At 38.1% G+C, this 14,766-nt stretch overlaps 1 long non-coding RNA gene across 1 annotated transcript; it reads left to right on the forward strand.

Annotated features, from left to right (window-relative positions):
- Window positions 1-1,980: 1,980 nt before the first annotated feature.
- Window positions 1,981-2,603, forward strand: LOC309497508. The gene is made up of 2 exons (XR_014205584.1): window positions 1,981-2,153; window positions 2,468-2,603. It is a non-coding gene; the product is annotated as an uncharacterized lncRNA (long non-coding RNA).
- Window positions 2,604-14,766: the final 12,163 nt, after the last annotated feature.

Here is a 14,766-nt window from a genome sequence, read left to right on the forward strand (position 1 = left end):
AGGTGGAGAGGCAAGGTCTTTTCTGCATCGTTTAACTCTCAGGCTAGAGGTGTCACTACTTTGGTGCATGAGTCAATACCACTCCAGGTGAATAAGGTTATCAAAGACAAATTTGGACGATACCTTATCATTCAAGAAAAATTACAAAAAGAGCAAATTATCTTGGCGAACATCTATGCACCAAATACAGATGACCCCAACTTTTTTCAAAACGTATTTCTTATTTTGTCCACTCTTCCTGGTAAATGTGTGGTGGCGGGCGATTTTAACTGTGCATTAGATCCGGTGAAGGATAGGAGCTCTGGAGCTGTAGAGTCTCACATTTGTAGTAGGGTAACTATACATCACTTCATGAAAGAATTGAGCCTAATAGATATCTGGAGGGAAGAAAATCCTGCCGATTTAAAGTTTTCGTGTTATTCCGAAAGAATTGAACCTAATAGATATCTGGAGGGAAGAAAATCCTGCCGATTTAAAGTTTTCGTGTTATTCCGGTATACACAAGTCCTATTCAAGAATTGACTTATTTTTGATGTCTGCAGAGCTAAGGCACAAAGTCAAGGAATGTACTTATGATGCTATGCTAATTTCGGATCATGCTCCCAACTCATTGGTATATCAGGACTCAAAGCTAGTGAAAGACGCTAAGATTTGGCGTTGCAAACAAAAGAGGCTGACTGACCCCGGTTTTGTCTCTTTTCTGGATGAACAAATCAGGTTCTATTTTGAAACTAATACAACAGAAACTTCAGCAGGCACGAGATGGGAGGCCTTCAAGGCTTATATTAGAGGCCAAATAATCAGCATCACAAGCTCTAAAGCTAGATTGACTTTTGAAAAGGCTAAACATTTTGAGACGAAAATAACAGAAATGGAAAATGAGTATTATCGAACAAGGTCAACAGAATCTCATCAAAATCTATTGCTGCTTAGAGCACAATACAACAAATTATCTGCATCAAAAGTGGTGGCCAGTCTGTTGCGACTTAAACAGTCCTTCTATGATCAGGGTGAAAAACCTGGGAAAGTTCTTGCATGGCGTCTTAAGCAGCTACAGAGCGAAAAAGTTATAACCTCACTGTAGAGCGATCAAGGAGAAACCATTGCAGATCCAACAGAAATGAATGAAACCTTCAAGAAATTTTATGAGGGTCTTTATAGTTCCGAAATGATTAATGTCAATTAGCCGGACCTAATTGCCCAGACCTGATGGTCTCCCAATTGAAATCTATAAAAAAAATTAAAAAATAAATTGTTGACTCCAATTTTAGAAATGTTTACAGAGTCCTTCCGAAACGGTACCTTGCCGCCGTCTTTAAGAGGAGCATTAATTACCCTGCTCCCGAAGGCAGGTAAACCATCTAATAAATGTGAAAACTGGAGACCTGTTAGCCTGCTAAATGCAGATTTGAAAATACTTTGTAAGATTTTAGCAAAAAGAATCGAAGACATAATAACTACGATAATTGGGTAAATCATTAATATCTATTTTTGAAGTATTCTTTTGACTAAAATTATCTCTGAAATATATGATTTTAAAACAAAAAAATTAGAAATTATATTACATATAAAACAGGGGTGTGTTTTTGCATCCACATTTTTAAATTAATTCCAAATAAATAAAACTAGTCCTATAGGCCGCTGTCGGTAGCCTAAAAGAGGCCTAGAAATAGGGTTTCGTTCCGACAAACGGGGCACTAATTTTTCTTTTGCTCAATATATTCAACGTTAATAAAAAATATCCAAGCAAAAAGTTCTCCACGCATTATCCTGCAGTTAATGAGAAATTGTAATTTATTGGCGCACTATATTGACTGCGTATTGAGACATGTAAAACTATTGAGCTAGATTTTCAACCAATCAGCATCGAAAATGTAAGTAGGTCACAGCCGAAATCAAGCCAATATCACTACGCACATGTAAACATGGAGGAGGACGTAAGCAGCGCATCTTCATCTGATAGCGGCGATCAAGCTCGATTAACACCCGTAAAGTGTATTCTTCAGGTCGGAAAAGATGGTGGGAAAGGTCCGCAGCCCTTTACTGAAGTCAGATGGGGGGAAAATCAAGCATAGGAATGGCTCAAAACGTCGGACACTACGGAGCTAACGTTAGCTATTGCTAATAAACATGTTGCCCTCCTGGACAAACCGGTCTCTGATGTCCCAACAACTACGGGTTTCACCCGGCCTGCTATCGGCGTTTTATAGACGCTTGACTTGTGTATGTGTGTGATGGGTAGGTTTAGGGGTCGGGTTAGTGTGTGTGTGTGTGTGTGTGTGTGTGAGAGAGAGAGGTGGGTAGGTAAATAAATAAATCAAAATTAAATCTTGTTTACAATAATCATTCCTGTGAATATGTACATGTAGTGCAGTTACTGCTTGTGTATGCAAATTAACAATTCACCATTAAATGTGTTATTTTTAAAAGTGTGTTTTTTTTGTATACTTTTGAGTTTAACTTGGAGTGAGGCAAAAAAAACTTGCATCACAATAAGTGTATTGTGATTGTCAAAACATTTTAGTAACTAAACTGAATTGTATTAGGTTTAGTGAAAACATGTTACAATGTTTATATGGTACAATTTCTGGTAAGCTAGGGTTTTTTTTATTTTATTTTTTTTTACAAATTTCTTGAAACAAATTTCACAATTTCATTTCAATTCTTGTGATTTGATTTAATATTGACTCATTTGAATAAATATTAGGTACACAAGATAGGCGTTAATTTTTCTCAAGAAAAAAAAAAAAACATACAGACAGCCCTATCAGCTGGTAGTATTATTTAAGGTAAAAAATAACTCAGATTAAATATAATGCGTTTTTTATTATAATAACAACTTTATTTAATGATATAAGTACAAATATAATAAATATGTAATATAGTACACATATTTAGCAAAATACTTTTTCTAGCCAACTAACGTGCCTATGGTCATTAAATGGCTTTCCTGAGGTAAATGTTATGTGACATAATTGTTCTCCAGCTGTTTTATTGACCCCTTTGTTTGATTGATTGATCGATATTATGTATGAAGAATATACATTTCGGTAAGCTGTACTGTTTCTTTCAACATTGTTCATTCGTGTTTATTTACTATTAGCTAGTAGAGATGATCGGGTCACGTGCCGCTAGGGATCAATTACAAACACCAAAACGGTATTTATTGTTTGAATTTCGTAATAAAATTGACAGAATCTGAGAGCTGAGATTTTTTTCATATCATAACTAACCTGCTCTGTCAAGTCTGTCGGTCTCCATGTCCTCTTTGCTTCGCGATTTTTCTGTGCGTGAGAAAATGGATGTGGCGTGAGAGCGTGTGAAAAGTGTCAATTGCGCGAGTCTCACGGTGAATGCGTGAGAGTTGGCAGCTCTGTTATTATATTTTGACTTAATTCTATTTGTTATTCAGACTTTACCTCAAATATTACCTTTGAATTGGAACATGAGAAGTAATTGGGATGTTATGCTACAGTAGAGGTTTTCTTGATAATCTTATCATGTTTACTGTCCCTAGATAGCAACTTCAGGTATCACACATTTCAAACTGGTTTATTTTGTACTTCAAGTGGTAATTCGGCATTTTTGGGATTATATGATAAACATATCCCTATGTTTTCCCCTTTTTTTTAAATGGGCACCTTTAGCATCATTTTTATCAAAAACTGCAAGGTTGTGTGTGGAGAACTTTTTCCTAAGGAATCTCTATATATTTCTGATGTTAAAAAAGTAGGTAGTGCCCCACTTGGTGGGACGAAACCCTATTTCTAGGCCTCTTTTAGGCTACCGACAGCGGCCTATCTCTCTCACACACACACACTCACACACACACACACACACACACACACACACACACACACACACACACACACACACACACACACACACACACACACACTGTGCTGATGGCTTACACCCAAGCAGATTCGGAGCGGATCTTCTGTCAGATAACATCTCCAAAATGTTAAATACCCTTTGACTAGTAACCAAAAGTCCAAATCATAGTCTCTGCTGCACCAATTCAACTGATATAAATACTAGTGTAGAACATTGCATAGAAACCGTGTCTATTCCTCGTTTAGTGAGATCAAATAATAAATCTAATGCAGGATCTAGGAAAAATCTAATTGTTATTAAAACAGAAAATGTTGCTATTAGTAAACAAAAACTATTTCTAAAGCTAGGTCTTCTAAACATTAGATCACTCACACCTAAGGCAGTTATTGTAAATGAAATAGTCACAGATAATAGCTTCGATGTACTTTGCCTTACTGAAACCTGGCTTAAACCAAATGATTATTTCGGTATTAATGAGTCTACTCCTCCTGGATACTGTTATAAGCATGAGCCCCGTCTGATTGGCCGTGGCGGAGGTGTTGCAACCATTTATAAAGATATTCTAAATGTTACTCAGAAAACGGGTTATAAGTTTATTTCATTTGAAGTACTTGTACTAAATGTTACGCTCTTAGATGTTAGAAAAACATCCCTATTATCTCTAGCCTTGGCTACCGTATATAGACCGCCAGGGCCTTACGCTGATTTCCTAAAAGAGTTTGCAGATTTTCTCTCAGACCTATTAGTCAATGTCGATAAAGCATTAATTGTTGGAGATTTTAACATACACGTAGATAATCCAAATGATGCGTTAGGAGCTGCGTTTACAGATTTATTAAATTCATTTGGGGTCAAGCAAAACGTCACCGGACCAACTCATCGTCTTAATCATACACTCGATTTAATTATATCACACGGAACCGATCCAACCGATATAGATATCATTCCACAAAGTGATGAAGTCACTGATCACTACATGGTAACTTGCATATTACGTACTGCTGTAATATGTCATGCGGCGTCGCGTTATCAACCAGGCAGAACAATCCTCCCATCCACCATAGATAATTTCTCAAATTGCTTATCTAATCTGTCTCAGCTGCTGCCTGAACCCAAACAAACAGATGAACTAGAAGAACTAACTAGCACTATGAGCACCATTCTCTCTAGAACATTGGATGTGGTTGCACCTATTAAATTAAAAAAGGTCAGAGAGAAAAATAAAGCACCATGGTATAACAATACTACGCATGTTTTAAAGAGAGAAACCCGTATTTTAGAGCGTAAATGGAAACAAACTAATTTAGAGGTCTTTAGAATCGCGTGGAAAGACAGTATGTCACGTTATAAAAAGGCCCTAAAAGCTGCCAGGGCTGAGCACCTCCGCAAACTAATAGAAAACAACCAAAACAATCCAAGGTTTCTATTTAACACCGTGGCTAGACTAACAAATAAACAGACGTCACCCGAACAAAATATCCCGTTACAGTTCAGTAGTAATGATTTCATGAACTTCTTCACTGAGAAAATAGAAAGCATCAGAACCACAATTATAAACGTTCAATCTTCAATCGCGCCTTACAATTCAGCTTCAATTATCACCCCGAAAGAACAATTACAGTGCTTTACAACTATAGAACAAAAAGAGTTAAATAAACTTATCACTTCATCTAAAACAACAACATGTTTATTAGATCCTATACCAACTAAACTACTGAAAGAAGTGTTATCTGTAGTGGAAGAGCCTCTCCTCAATATTATTAACTCGTCTTTATCTTTAGGTCATGTTCCAAGAACATTTAAACTGGCAGTTATAAAACCTCTCATTAAGAAACCACAATTAGATCATAATAATCTAGCAAATTATAGACCCATTTCAAATCTTCCATTTATGTCTAAAATATTAGAAAAAGTGGTGTCCGCTCAACTGGGCTCTTTCTTGCAACAAAATGATATCTATGAAAAGTTTCAGTCTGGATTCAGACCGCATCATAGCACTGAAACTGCGCTCGTTAAAATCACAAATGATTTACTTTTAGCTTCTGACCAAGGCTGTATCTCAATACTAGTTTTACTTGATCTTAGTGCTGCGTTCGATACTATAGATCACACAATACTCTTAGATCGACTACAAAATTATACTGGTGTTCAAGGACAAGCACTAAGCTGGTTCAAATCATACCTATCTGACCGCTACCATTTTGTCTATTTAAATGGAGAAAAATCGATCATAACTCCAGTAAACTATGGAGTGCCGCAGGGATCTGTATTAGGCCCTCTGTTATTTTCAATATATATGATGCCACTTGGAAATATTATAAGGAAACATGGAATTAGTTTCCATTGTTATGCTGATGACACTCAAATATATATTTCATCACGGCCGGATGAAAACGCTACATTTTCCAAATTGACAGAGTGTGTTAAAGATATAAAAGATTGGATGACGCGTAATTTTCTTTTATTAAATCCAGACAAGACAGAGGTAATACTTATCGGTTCAAAAAACCGCCCACAAAACCTCGCACAATACAACTTTAACATCATAGGATGTCCTGTTACTTTATCCTCTACAGTAAAAGACCTGGGTGTTATACTCGATTGCAACCTGTCTTTTGAAAATCATATTTCTTATGTTACAAAAACAGCCTTTTTCCACCTTAGAAACATTGCTAAGCTACGTAATATGCTATCAGTTTCTGATGCAGAAAAGTTAGTTCATGCATTCATGACCTCGAGACTGGATTACTGTAATGCTTTATTAGCTGGTTGTCCTGCATCCTCAATAAACAAGCTACAGTTAGTCCAAAATGCCGCCGCTAGAGTTCTTACGAGATCAAGAAAATATGATCATATAACACCGATTTTATCATCACTGCATTGGTTACCTATAAAGTTCCGTATTAATTACAAGGTATTGCTACTGACTTATAAAGCCCTAAACGGCTTAGCTCCAGTCTATTTAACGGATCTTCTATCGCCCTATAATCCATCGCGCTCTTTGAGATCACTAAATTCAAGGCTTTTGGTCATACCTAGGATATCCAGAACCACCAAAGGAGGGAGAGCATTTTCACATTTGGCTCCAAAACTCTGGAATAGTCTTCCTGATACTGTTCGTTGCTCAGACTCGCTCTCCCAGTTTAAAACTAGATTAAAGTCGCATCTCTTCAGCCAGGCATTCATATAATCCTACAGTTCAAACTACAATCCGGCCTCTATCCAAAGCCAGAGGAGAACTGGCCCCCGACTGAGCCTGGGTTCTCCCAAGGTTTTTTTTCTCCATTAAGGCACCTGATGGAGTTTTAGGACACCATTAGGTCACTTGATGGAGTTTTTCGGTTCCTTGCCACTGTTGCCTTTGGCTTGCTCAGTTGGGGATATTTTGGGGATATCTAATTTAATTTTATCAATCAATAAATTCCTCTTGAAACAAACTTTGTTGTATTATTTTAATTTAATACTGTGAAGCTGCTTTGATGCAATCTGTATTGTGAAAAGCGCTATACAAATAAACTTGACTTGACTTGACTTGACACTAACCCGACCCCTAAACCTACCCATCACACACATACACACAAGTCAAGCGTCTATAAAACGCCGATAGCAGGCTAGGTGAAACCCGTAGTTGTTGGGACATCAGAGACCGGTTTGTCCAGGAGGGCAACATGTTTATTAGCAATAGCTAACGTTAGCTCCGTAGTGTCCGACGTTTTGTGCCATTCCTATGCTTGATTTTCCCCCCATCTGACTTCAGTAAAGGGCTGCGGACCTTTCCCACCATCTTTTCCGACCTGAAGAATACACTTTACGGGTGTTAATCGAGCTTGATCGCCGCTATCAGATGAAGATGCGCTGCTTACGTCCTCCTCCATGTTTACATGTGCGTAGTGATATTGGCTTGATTTCGGCTGTGACCTACTTACATTTTCGATGCTGATTGGTTGAAAATCTAGCTCAACAGTTTTACATGTCTCAATACGCAGTCAATATAGTGCGCCAATAAATTACAATTTCTCATTAACTGCAGGATAATGCGTGGAGAACTTTTTGCTTGGATACCTTTTATTAACGTTGAACATATTGAGCAAAAGAAAAATTAGTGCCCCGTTTGTCGGAACGAAACTGAACGATACAGCTCACGTACAGCGGCCTACTACACAGCAAAAATATGTTGGGAGATTTGTCACCATGGGTGTTAAAATGATCACTTTCCGGGTGAACATACAGGTCCATCTTTGCTAGTGTTAAAACAACACTGACGAAAGTGTTTATTATTAACCCCCTGAGGTCGGCTGTATCGCCGGCGATACCAGCTCGCTTTTTTTTTATCAGTGTAAAAGAAACTCATAAATACTCTGTTGACTTTGATTTTCCATAGGAGTTTCATACATCAATCGATTCTGTTAAATGTGTATTATTTTTGTGTATACTCACAATAAAAACAAAGTGTTGTGCTTTTTGCCAAATAAAGAAAAATAAACACGAAGCGAGTTCTGCCTTCTCTCTGCCAATGAAGTCCATTCTGAAACGCGTCCGAAAATGAACAATAACTCAGCGAATACTCAGTCAAACAGGCATACAGACACACAGGCATGAAGCTTGAATTCTCTTCTTTTAAATGAAGTAATTTATATAAAAAACAAATATTCTCATCTTGTGAAATCTGTATTAAAAGAGAGCGATTCAAGTCGAGCTCATTACAGCTCATTCAAATGTAATGTGACCCCGCCCACGGAGAGCGCGCGCTATTCAAACGCAAATGAATGAGGCAATCCATGCAAACCTGTGAACGCCCCCATATCAGCTCGAGAAAACACAAGTTTATTCAGATCATTACTTGTTTACACCGTCTCGCAGCGCTGTGAGGAATAATAATAATGGAAAATGTCCCTCAGAAGTGCGGGTATATCGAGGAGCAAGGATCCGACTGAGCTGAGGAAAACTGTAGTACGTTTTTTTCCTTCTCACGTGAATTGCGTTTCTGTTTTGTGAATGAATGAACGGCAGAGATGCGCGCTGTTTACCACAGCTCACAAAAAGACAGTTTAAATTTAAATCGCGTGTGTGAATGAATGATGATGTTTTAGCAAACTGTATTGCTATACTGAGATGAGTAAAAATCGACTGAAATATGTTGAAATAAAATGTAGGCTATTTGTATAAGCAACGTATTAAACTGCAAATTAACATTTATGCCCTAATATTTCATAAAAACAACGTTACAGTCAGGCGAAATATGAAAGACAACATTTTGTTGACTAGATTTGGGTACAGTTTTTACTGTAGAATATACTGCCACATCAAATAAGCTTTTGTTTAGCAATTTCTATATATATAAAATACTATTTTTGTCAAAAATAAAGTCATCAACTAAGATGTTAGCTGTTCCAATGTTGGCTATATTAAAACTAATGAATACATAGATAAAATGTAGGCCTATAATCATTTTTTTCACAAAGAAAGAGTACACTTGAAATATTGTTGAAATTGTAATTATTGTTGTAATTGTAACCTTTTTAATAAAATAGCAAAACATATTTACAAGATAGATGTAAGCAAAATCTTAAATGGTCAATATAAGTCTTCTTCTAAATATATCTTTTGTCCTTGCATTGTGGCTCAGTCAGTGTCACACCTGAATGAATGGCTAATTATGCAGAGTGGGTGGGACATTGTATTTTCAGGTGTAAACCACTCCTCGTTCACGCCCCCCTCGCATATTGGCTTTCCAAGCAAAACCTGTTTTACATCAATTTAAATCAACGTATAGTTTTATGTGAACGATAAAGCAAGACTATTTTCACATAAGTTTGAAGCCAGACCTCGAAGGAACAACATCCATTAGTCAAAAGTCTTATTGACACATATTTATTATGAGTTTTGTGGTCATATTTCAGCAACTTTCATTTTTATTTTTTTCAATAACCACGCATAAACATTATTCTCTTAAAAATTTAAAAATATACATGCATGGTGATCACATATTTTGGTAGCCCTGTTTGTGCTATATAGAGTGAATTTACACCTTTGCCATTAATATTGTGATCACCATGCATGTATATTTTTGTATTTTTGAGAGAATAATGTTTATGCATGGTTATTGAAAAAACAAAAAACTAAAGTTTCTGAAATAAGGCCACAAAACACATACTAAATATGTGACAATAAGACTTTTGACTAATGGATGTCATTGCCTAGAGTTTTTTCTTCAAAATGATGTGAAAATCATCCTGCCCTTATCATTCACATAACACAATACATTGATTTAAATCTTGTAAAACACTTTTTGTTTGTAAAGACAATATGCGCAAGGGGCGTCAACAATTCAACAGCATCATGCATATTTAGTGATTCACACCTGAGGAGACAATGTGGCCCGCATACTTAATGAGCCATTCATTCAGGTGTGTCACCTATAGCCACAAGAAAGAATGCAAGAGCAATATATATATATATATATATATATATATATATATATATATATATACAGTATATATATATATATATATTCTACCAAATTGGTTCACAGTTGGAAGCATGTCAATTTTTTATTTTTTTATTTTTCACAAATTTTGCTTGCAAATTGTATAATATCCAAGGAAAACATGTCTAGTAATTGTGCAGTTAATTCACATACTGTATTTTTAGTTTTGGAATATGTATCCTCTCCCCAAATTTGTCAATAATAAAACACAATAAAAATTATTTAAAGAAAAGGCTTATATTTACCTTTTAAAATTTGTTTACATCTACCTTGTAAATATTTTTTTTTTAATTTTAAAAAGGTTACAATTACAACAACAATTGAAGTGTAATCTTTCTTTGTAAAAACTAAAGAATACATTTTATCATACATATTTCAAAGTTAAGGATTCATTACTTCGAATATAGCCTACATTGACAAAACATACTATATTTAACATATTAGCAAAAATTGGCAAACAAAAGCTTATTTGAGGTGGCAGATATTTTACAGTAAAAATTTGTAATCTATCCAAAACTAATCAACGTAATGTTGTCTTTCATTTGTCTGTAACATAGGTCTTTCGTTTTTATTATAAGGAATATAAATGTTAATTTGCATTTGCTTATACAAATACATTTTATTTCAACATATTTCAGTCGATTTTTACTCAGTATAGCAAAATAGTTTGCTAAAAGCAGATCATTCATTCACACACGCGATTTAAATTTAAACCGTCTTTTTGCCAGCTGTGGTAAACAGCGCGCATCTCTGCCGTTCATTCATTCATAAACAGAAACCCGATTCAAGTGAGAAGGAAAAAAACGTACTACAGTATTACTCAGCTCGCTCCTCGATATACCCGCACTTCTGAGGTACATTTTCCATTATTATTATTCCTCACAGCGCTGCGAGACGGTGTAAACAAGTAATGATCTGAATAAACTTGTGTTTTCTCAAGCTGATATGGGGGCGTTCACAGGTTTGCGTGGATTGCCTCAATCATTTGCGTTTGAATAGCGCGCGCTCTCCGTGGGCGGAGTCACATTACATTTGAATGAGCTGTAATGAGCTCGACTGGAATCGCTCTCTTTTAATACAGATTTCACAAGATGAGAATATTTGTTTTTTATACAAATTACTTCATTTAAAAGAAGAGAATTCAAGCTTCATGCCTGTGTGTCTGTATGCCTATTTGACTGAGTATTCGCTGAGTTATTGTTCATTTTCGGACGCGTTTCAGAATGGACTTCACTGGCAGAGAGAAGGCAGAACTCGCTTCGTGTTTATTTTTCTTTATTTGGCAAAAAGCACAACACTTTGTTTTTATTGTGAGTATACACAAAAATAATACACATTAAACAGAATCGATTGATGTATGAAACTCCTATGGAAAATCAAAGTCAACAGAGTATTTATGAGTTTCTTTTACACTGATAAAAAAAGCGAGCTGGTATCGCCGGCGATACCGCCAACCTCAGGGGGTTAATCCCATAGCAAAACCGTTTGAGATATTTATTATCTGTTTACAATTTAGCATCTTTAATGTATTTTCATCATGTTGAAAAAGTTTGGTGGGAATAAAATAAACCACTTAAGAGCAGGGCCGTGGGAAGAGGTTTGAAGTTGGGGGTGCTGTAGTGGGAGGTGCATTTTTTGTGTGTCAGGTGGACACCTCTTAATAATAATGTCTAAGTCTAATAACAAAGTAAACACACACCAATAAGAATCAAACATATTTATACCAATCTTGTAACCAGACTCCGTTGCACACAGCAGACACGTACAAATAGCGAAGACATAGTTAAACAGGTCCAAAAGGTTGTCGTGCACAGCGGACAAGAACAAATCCACAAAAGCAAATATTTTTAACAGCACATAGGGCCTATACATTAGCCTACGTTATTTAAACTTCTGGCTCTGTCAGGGCGCACACACACTCACAGAACGCAGCTAATAAGAACGTAAAAATAGCCTACGAATAATACGCATTTTCAAAACGGTCCACAGCGCACAGCGGACAAGAACATATCCAAATATAGGCACATTTTCACCGTTTCAAAAGCCCAATTTGCACAGCACACAATAATATAACCAAATACATTTTTGCAGCAAAATTATCAGTGTGAAATTAATGCGTATGTTATGTTAAACTGCTCAGCGGCAGCTCATAATAAACCAAACGTTTTACCTTGAGCAGGGTGCTCCTGTTAAATTACTCCAAATGTGGCTTGGCGCTCAGGAGCTGAGTAGATAAAGTCTCTCATGAGGGAATGGATGTCCAAAGCATTCAAAATGTCTGTGTGGACATTCATCAGGGACAAGTGTGTGAGTCTCTTCTGTGTCATGGTGGACCGTAACCATGTTTTTAATCGGCGCAAGTTGGAGAATGATCGCTCGGATGAGGCCACTGATATAGGTAAACACAGACACAATTGTATGAGTTTTTCAGCCTCAGTAAATAGAGCTCTCGTTTGAGGATGGAGCTTAGATAGGCATGATGCTACATCTCTCACTGTGCTACATTGACATTCTCTGGTGACATCGCAAAGCATTTTGAGCTGGAGATTAAGGCGGTCTGTGGGAAGCTGAAGGGGCTCCAAATCAACAGTTCCTCCTCCTGCTGCCACTATTACTGCCCTCTCTCGGCTCGCTGCTAGTGTCATACTCTCTTGGTCAAACCGTCTCTTCAGCTCCGCTGACACCAAGTCAACAGCCTGGTAAAACTGATGTCGCCAAATCACTGTTGCTGCGTTGTGCGCCACTGCCTCTGGTTCCGTGGTTTGGCGAAAGCGGCCCGGTGTTCTGCTCACTCTTGCGGTGGTGTCTGGCATTTTCAGGTCCATCTCTGAGGCACATGCTTCAACCTTGTGGACCATCTCCTCCACAATGTCATCATCACAAAGTGACGCTATGCGATCTTTGAGCACATTTGCGCATTCAAGTGCACCAAGAGCACTTGCTTTGGAGCTCTGTAGGCCCCGGGCCACTGCCTCGCAGGGTTCGAACAGTGCTTGGCAACAGAGAAGACCGAAAAACGTTCTCCCTTTTCGGGCTTGGTTCCACAGTCCCCCAATCTTTGATCTGCTGTCCCCTCTGAGAATCTTCTTGTCATCTTTCAGAAAATGGAGTGTAGCCAGAAGAGTACCGTAAGAGAAACAGACACGTTTGATGGCTGTGGCGCGGACGCACCATCTCGTCGGGCAAAGGCCTAGGATGTTAACCGCAACCTCATCGCAACCGAAAAGCGACTCAAAAAGCTGTTTGCGCTTTGGCGATTCTCCAATTACAGTAGCAACACCCCGTACAAAGTTCAAAGTGTCGGCCACAAGGCTCACTTCACAAGCAACTTCTTGGAGCACCAAGTCCAGCGCGTGGTTGTTACAGTGTACAAACATTGACTGAGGGCACAATTCTTTGAGGCGAGCCTGCACTCCTGAAAAGCACCCGGACATATTACTGGCTCCATCAAAGCAGTATGCTACAAGGCGTTCGATTGGAATGTTCAGTCTCAAAAACACATCCTTGATGCAGGAGAAAAGAGTTTGTCCAGTGCTGTCCTGTGCATTATAAAATCCCAAAAATAAACAGTGAGACTCCAGGCTGCCGTCAACTAATTGCAAATTACACGAGAACTGCTCTGTTGTGCTCACGTCAGTAGTCCCATCAGCTGTTAACCCATAAAATCTGGATTCCGATGAACGGGCGACAATATCCCTCTGAATAGCATGGGCAAACTGTTGGATAATTTCACTTTGTATGGTGTTGGACATCCAGTTGTCTCTTCTCATCACCCACTCTCGTTCTTTAGGGAGATCATAGGAGCGTTCCAACATCAGTTCGTAAAGGATTCCATCACGTGTGGTGTCACCCCTGAACGGCATCCCCTTGCTGCCCAGGAATCTGATGGATCTAAACAGTAGTTCCAAAACATGTCGAGCGGTCCTCTGCTGTTCGGCAAGAGCATCAGACAGGAGGGCATTGATAGGCACATTACCCAAAGCAGCGTGTCTTTGAACTGAATCCATGTGTAACTTGGATCGTTCATGTTCCTTGAATTTTGCAGTGGCTTTACGCCAGTTTCCAAAGCCGCCTGACACGAATGGGTTGTCTACCCTAAAACTGTCTGCATTGATACGTTTTTTTTCTATTGCTTTCAGACAAGCAAAACACAAAACTCGATTGGTCTCAGTCACGTAATGCAGCCACTTCCATTTGTTAAACCAAGCTGGTGTGAATGCACGATTGAAAGTTTCTGTTCCAAAATGTCTATTAGGAAAAACAAAGTTAGATGGCTGAAAAGGCTCCTCAAATGCAGCTAGCGTGCTAAATCCACCACCAGTGCTAGCAGCATTGCATGGAGGAGCGGCGGGCTCGTGGGGGTTGTTACCGCAGGTCTTGGCGGTCTCTGAGGCAAAACTAGCAGGCCTACTAGGCTCTGACGAAGAGCTGGTCGGTATCGG

The sequence above is a fragment of the Leuciscus leuciscus genome (assembly GCF_965113295.1).
Source record: "Leuciscus leuciscus genome assembly, chromosome: 4".
In the NCBI taxonomy this organism is placed as follows: Eukaryota; Metazoa; Chordata; class Actinopteri; order Cypriniformes; family Leuciscidae; genus Leuciscus; species Leuciscus leuciscus.